This window comes from Hypomesus transpacificus, chromosome 6 (genome assembly GCF_021917145.1).
Source record: "Hypomesus transpacificus isolate Combined female chromosome 6, fHypTra1, whole genome shotgun sequence".
Lineage (NCBI taxonomy): Eukaryota > Metazoa > Chordata > Actinopteri > Osmeriformes > Osmeridae > Hypomesus > Hypomesus transpacificus.
The window spans coordinates 3,088,852-3,096,125 of record NC_061065.1 but is presented as its reverse complement, the minus strand read 5'-3'; the positions used below and the strand labels follow the sequence as shown (position 1 = coordinate 3,096,125).

The 7,274-nt window shown below is 46.3% G+C and overlaps 1 long non-coding RNA gene across 1 annotated transcript; it reads right to left on the bottom strand.

Moving 5' to 3' along the window:
* Positions 1 to 356: 356 nt before the first annotated feature.
* Positions 357 to 6,608, bottom strand: LOC124468594. Its single transcript, XR_006956204.1, has 4 exons — positions 6,382 to 6,608; positions 1,704 to 2,602; positions 1,310 to 1,429; positions 357 to 721 (listed from the first exon to the last, which is right to left on the bottom strand). It is a non-coding gene; the product is annotated as an uncharacterized LOC124468594 (long non-coding RNA).
* Between the last annotated feature and the right edge of the window lie 666 nt (positions 6,609 to 7,274).

Below are 7,274 nucleotides of genomic sequence, written 5' to 3'. Positions count from 1 at the left end.
AAAAAAAGAAATTAATGCCAAAAATGTTGCTTGCGCGTTGTGCGCGCTTGCATTAATGTGAAGTTCAGATTTCACCTCACATCAAAACCTTGACTAGGTCCTAGTAATCCAATTCTCACTTGATAAGACAGTATTTATGTGCACCAACGATGACGACCCACCACGTTGGGATGACAGTGACGACCATGTTGATAAAGTTCGTTAAAATAATGACATTATTCAAACAGACCACCAATGGGCTCATTCACATGGTTTATTATCATTAGGTATTTGTACTAGACCTACCCATTCTCCATGTAGGCCTAGTTGTTGCCGATCCCAGGGTGATTGAAAGATTGTGGGAGATGGAGGGTTTGGCCGGGATGATGAGGAGTTCTGTTTTGGCGGGGTTCAGCTGGAGGTGGTGCTCGGTCATCCAGGCGGAGATGTCTGTGAGGCAGGCCTCGATCCTAGATGAGATCCTTGGATCTGTCGGGAATGACGGGTACAGCTGCGTGTCATCAGCGTAGCAGTGTTTGGAGAAGCCATGGGAGGTGAAGATTGGTGAAGATTCCTGACAGGTAGGATCCACTTAAGTGCAGTGCCGGTGATGCCCATCTGGCGAGCAGGATTTGATTGTTAACCGTATCAAAAGCTGCAGAAAGGTCCAGCAGAATGATGACGGATGACCTCAAAGCCGCTCAGTCTTGAAGCCTGATTGGTTGGAGTCAAGCAGGTTGTTCTGAGAGAGAAAGTTTGATACTTGGTTAGATACAGCGCGTTCAATTGTTTTTGAAAAGAAGGGTAGCAGTGATACCGGTCTGTAGTTCTGGAGGACGGCTGGGTTAAGGGAGGGTTTTTTGAGTAGGGGGCTAACTCTGGCCTGTTTGAAGGCAGAGGGGAAAGTGCCAGAAGTAACAGAAGATTTAAGGACATGGAGCAGAAAAGTTATGATGGAGGGAGAGATGGTTTGAAAGAGAGGGGACTGGATCAAGGGGACAGGAGCTGGGGCGATGAGAGAAAGTTCAGAGATTTCTGCCTCGGACAGGGGAGAGAAAGAGTTTGGACATTTAGTTGGGTCAGTCAGAAGGTGAGGGGGTAGGAAAGGAGGGTTTAGGGAACCGACTGCCAATGTTAGCGACTTTTTCCTCAAAGAAAGAGGAAAGTCATCTGCTGTTAGGGTGGAGGGAGGGGTGGGGGAGGTGGGTTAAGAAGGGAGAAGGTAGAGAAAGGTTTGTGGAGGTTTGAGGCAGAGTTAATATTGTTCAGGAAGTAGTGGGTTTTAGCACCAGTTATGTGAACACAGAAGGATTTAAGGAGTGAATGTTACTTATCAAGGTCCAGATCGTCTTTGGACTTGCGCCATCTCCTCTCAGATGCCCGAAGGGTGGACCGTTCTTCACAAATAACATCTGTGAGCCACGGGCAGGAGGGGGAAGAACGCACAGGCCTGGTCGACAGGGGACAGAGAGAGTCAAGTGATACAGTTAATGTGGATAACAGGGTGTTAGTGGCAGTGTGTGGGGTGGGACATGAACTTGTCAATGGGAGGGAGGATGTTACAATGGAGGAGAAATGGGAGGGAGATAAGGAGCGGAGGTTGCGGCGGAAAGTTATGACGGGAGGGGAGGTAGTAGGGGTTGGAGGGAGAGATACAGAGAATTAGATGGAGTGATCAGAAATGTGTAGTTGGGTTAAAGAGGTTAAGTCAGTGATTCAGTTACGTGTCAGGATGAGGTCAAGTTGTTATCCTGCCTTGTGGGTCGCCGTTGTGTTCAGCAGCTTCAGGTTGAAGGAAGTCAGAAGAGACTTGAAGTCGACGGCCTGCGGTCTTTAGAGGTGGATGTTGAAGTCCCCAAGGAATATCAGCGGTGTTCCATCATCCGGGAGGACGCTGAGGAGCATGTCGAGCTCCTCCACAAAGTCAGCTAGCGGCCCTGGTGGGCGATATGAGGACAATTAAGAGTGCTATGATAGGATCGGTTAGCATTACATAATGGTGTTCAACAGACTTGGCAGTAACAGAGAGTAGTGTGGATGTGTATTTAATATGTGGGGAAAGAAGCAAACCTGTCCCACCACCTCGCCCGGTTGAGCGAGGTGAGTGAGAGAACGAGTGGTTGACAGAGAGAGCAGCTGGAGTTGCAGTGTTCTCTGGGCGGATCTATGTCTCTGTCAGTGCAAGGCCGTGCAGAGAAGCATGGGATGCAAACGCCGGGATGAATTCTGCCTTGTTCACAGCAGACTGGCAGTTCCAGAGCCCTATAGAAAGAGAGACTGCAGGTGGAGAAGATCTGGAGAGGTAGCTAAGATTGGAAGTGGAACGTTAATATTTTGTGACATATCTGCGTCTACGTCTGCGAGTGTTGTAATGAGCGGGAATGCTGAAGAAACACATGCTAGCTATGAATATGTATGGATTAGAATACAAATAGGTTGATACTTATCAGAAGAGGTGATCCGGCCCCGTCGGCCTTCCTCGGTGGACTCCCTGTCTTTGTTCGACCGAGTATTCTTGCGCCAAGGCTGCCAGTCGAGGCAGCCGCCTTAAATATGCAAGGCGCAGCTGACAATGGCCCTAATTATGTAAACAAAGCCAGGGTCCCACGCGGCGGCAAGTACTCTGGAAAAGTTTTAGCAAAACACAACAAAATGAAACAAGTTTGAAGTTACTTACAGTCAGAAGACAGTCACGATGTACACTCAGTAAAAACGCTATTTCGCTCTGAATAGTGATTATAGTAATTTTTGTGTTTCAAAAACAAAACTGATACATGGGAAAATGAAGTTTTTCATTGTGATTGTTTCGTTTTTGAATTTTTTTTATGAAGTCGTGGAAATGTGGATGTGCAGGCGCATTCAGTGCACAGTTCAAGATGGCTGCAAGCTTCATTGTTTTCCGGGGGCTTTCTTGCATGTACAGGCACAGTTTAATCTCCCTCCCATGGTCGACCCTCTCCTGGTCCCACATCCCATTGTTGACTACTGCACATCTGGATCGAATGGATATGTTAATACAGAACTTCTCGCCAAAACAGAACTTCTCATCATCCCGGCTAAACCCTCCATCTCCCACGATCTGTCAATCACCCTGGGATCTGCGACGGTGACCCCTTCATCCTCTGCCAGGAACCTTGGGGTTCATGGATGACGAGCTCTCCCTCACGGCCCACATTGCTGCAGTCTCCCGGTCGTGTAGATTCACCCTCTACAACATCCGGTTCTACAATCTACCCAGACGCTCCCCTGTTACCCCGCTCCTCATCACTCTCCCCTGGCTACCCATCAACGCTTGGTACTGACCTTCCGAGCAGTGAACGGGACTGCACCCGACTACATCAAGTCTCTCCTGCAGCCTTACACCCCCTTCGTCACCTACGGTCTTCTTCAGACAACCGCCAGGTGGTCCCACCGCTCAAGACCACCCGGTCCCAACACAAGCTCTTCTTCTGCCTGGCCCCCCAATGGTGGAACCAGCTCCCCACCTCCATCAGAGACACTGACTGTCTCCCCACCTTCAAGAAAAGGCTCAAGACACACTTGTTCCGGGAGTACAACAGCACTTAGGAATGCTTGGCTGGACCTGATGTTAGTTTCCTCCAGGATCACAATGACTCTTATTGAGTGACTTGTTGCTCTTTTAGGTTATTTATAACGAAGTTAAGTCTTGTACTCGCTGTGAAATAGTTTACAGTTGATTGTTCTTCTACAGGTACAGTCCTGCACTTTTTGTGGTTCATGTTGTTTTAATTTGTAACTTGAATAACTGCATGCTCTTATGGGTCTTCCCTTTGGCACTTGTTTAGTTTTTTCACAATGTATGCGACTACCTCGTTGTTATGATCAGTGACCTATGCTCTTTTGTAAAGCTCTCTCTTGGAAGTTGCTTTGGATAAAAGCATCTGCTAAATGCAGAAATGTAAATGTAATTCAACATGTCCAGTTGGTGCAACAGACATATACAAATCCATTAAATGCATTAGACTCAATGCAATGCCTAGACCAGGGGTCGGCAAGTAACTTGGGCCGCGGGCCAGTATTTTTCCTCGCCACTAGACGGCGGGCCAGAGTCTGGGTTACTGCCTATTTAGATGCTGCGATAGGTGCCCTTGCGATACGTGCACTCGCAACAACTAGGCCTACATGGAGAATGGGTAGGTCTAGTACAAATACCTAATGATAATAAACCATGTGAATGAGCCCATTGGTGGTCTGTTTGAATAATGTCATTATTTTAACGAACTGTATCAACATGGTCGTCACTGTCATCCCAACGTGGTGGGTCGTCATCGTTGGTGCACATAAATACTGTCTCATCAAGTGAGAATAGGATTACTAGGACTTAGTCAAGGTTTTGATGTGAGGTGAAATCGGAACTTCACATTAACGCGAGCGCGCACAGCGCGCAAGCAAATTTTTTGGCATTAATTTCTTTTTTTACCTGGATTTTTCAGTTCCTTCTGGGATCTTTTTCCCTTCCATTTTATTCTTTTCGCATCAGCTTAATCTAGCTAACTCCCTCCACAACAATAAATGATGGTTTAGGGTTGTCTTTATAGCAACATCTTGGTACACGTACTTGTGTTTGAGAAAGAGAACATGCGCGACAACTGAACTGCACTTTTTAATGCACGGTCTGATCATGCGCTTAATTAGATTAAAACATAATGTAGCCTATTAGCTTACTTATCAGTCAAACAGTAACTTAACAAACTTAAGGCATATCCTTTTATTCAGTGTGTGAAAAAACAAAGACAAAGCAGGCGATCTTCTGGCCCAATTTATGAGCGGGCAAAGCGGCCCACCGTGAATTCTCCCTATTCTCCCGATGGCCACTCCGGGCCTGAAAACTATTAATTAATAAGCAATGTCGTGGGGGGTGCTATCGGGGTGCTTTGGTCTTTCTTGGGGGTGCTGAAGCACCTGCTAGCCCCTCCCTAGCTCCGCCATAGAGAGTGGTGCCCACGATTACTAGCCATAACTGTGCTTTCTCCTCAGGCGATCTATCAGCCGTGAGGTAGCGATCATATGGTAGCGATGACATAGCGAAACAATACTTCTGAAAAGTCAATAAGTGTGTTCGACTTCATGCAGCGACGGCGGTACCAACAGCCGGCTGCCTTGAAGCTGAGAATGCCCTTGGTTACTTCAAGTCAGCCGGGCTGCAGGCGGCTGTAGGCAACGCCGGCGCTGCATGAAGTCGACAACATCTAATGACACCATACCCAGTTTCCGCTTTCAAAATAAAAGTTGACAGGGGGAAAAAAACGATGCAAAAAAAATGTATCTGAAATATTTTGACGGGCCAAATAAAATCGCTGGCAGCCCACAATTGGCCCGCGGGCTGCCTGTTGCCGACCCCTGCTCTACAACATCCGGAAGATCAGGAAATACCTGTCTGAGCATTCCACCCAGCTGCTAGTCCAAGCACTTGTCCTCTCAAAGTTGGACTACTGCAACTTGCTGCTTGCCGGTCTCCCAGCATGCGCAACCTGCCCTCTCCAGAGGATTCAGAATGCGGCGGCCCATCTGGTCTTCAATCTACCCAGACGCTCCCATGTTACCCCGCTCCTCATCTCCCTCCACTGGCTTCCCATCACGGCCCTTATCAGATTCAAGACTCTGGTACTGACCTTCCGAGCGGTGAACGGGACTGCAACCGACTACATCAAGTCTCTCCTCCAGCCTTACACCCCAACCCGCCACTTACGGTCTTCTTCTGACAACCGTCTGGTGGTCCCACCGCTCAAGAGTGCCCGGTCCCAACACAAGCTCTTCTCCTGCCTGGCTCCCCACCTCCATCAGGGACAATGACTGTCTCCCCACCTTCAAGAAAAGGCTCAAGACGCACTTGTTCCGGGAGTACAACGGCACTTAGGAATGCTTGGCTGGACCTGATGTTAGTTTCCTCCAGGTTCACAATGACTCTTATTGAGAGACTTGTTGCTCACAGATTTAAACTTTTGTACTCGCTGTGAAATATTTTACTGTTTGTTCTTCTACAGGTACACTCTTGCACTTTTTGGGTTTCATGTTGTTTAATTGTTCTTGCACTTCTTGAGTTTCATGTTGTTTAATTGTAACTTGTTTAACTGCATGCTCCTATGGTTCTTCCCTTTGGCACTTATTTGGTTTTTCACAATGTGTGCTTCATGTTTGGGCTGCTTGCAATTTTTGGGGCTACCACGTTGTTATGATACAGTGACCAGCTCTCTCTTTGAAGTCGCTTTGGATAAAAGCGTCTGCTAAATGCATAAATGTAAATGTATGTAAAAACCGCTACAGAACTAGTGATTTCTGTTGTTCTTTTCCGATTTGGTTTTGAAACTGAAAAATGAAAGAACGTCATGAAAGAAGTGAAAGGGTACACGGATTGAAAATGCTCCAATAATTCATTCTTACATGTTATGTGTGACGGTGGTCAAACAGGGGACTGACGAACACTTGACGAAGATGCTTCTTTATTTCCCTGTTCATGCACAACCATAAAACAATTGGTATACGCAGCATCATTGACAGGCAACCTTCTTCTGTCTCATTTCATACAACACATTAATCACATATAGCCTACAAATAAAACAGTGCACAAACAATTTAAACGACAGTGCACATATTTCACACAACACACTATTGGAGCAACATACCTGTTCATGCACAACCATAAAACAATTGGTATACCCAGCATCTGCACAAGTAAATAAAATGACAAAATACATTAGGTTCAGTATGGCAGCACGGTTAGCTAGCTAACAGAACTTGAGGAATGGGAAATTCCCAGCTAACTAGCTAGCTAATCACAACGTATGAACCTTGTGGTAAACAAAAATACTTTCGGCACATTGACAAAACTGCTTTACAAACAACACAATCATACTAATCACACTAAATACATGTAATATGTCGAAGTTGTCGACATTCATACATTTATCAATCGGTAATTGATCTAAGTATAAGGGTCATTTTGCACAGTAGACCTACCATTGACAGGCAACCTTCTTCTGTCTAACTACGGCTACAGTACACACACACACACACAAGCTGCAGACCTGCAGTACACCACAGCTCCAAAGGGGGCTCTAAAACGGCAACACCACTAACAACTGTATAATTATGGCGAAACTCATCATAGCGTTTAACTCCGTTACACCCACCCCTTCTGAATTTTGCCCATAATTGGTAGACAAACAAGGCAGTACATTTACCTTAGTGGTCAACAACAACAAAAACTCAACATGAAATGGTTACACCAATATTCCAACTGGAAAAGTATCCCCGAAGGGATGAAGTGGAAAGTG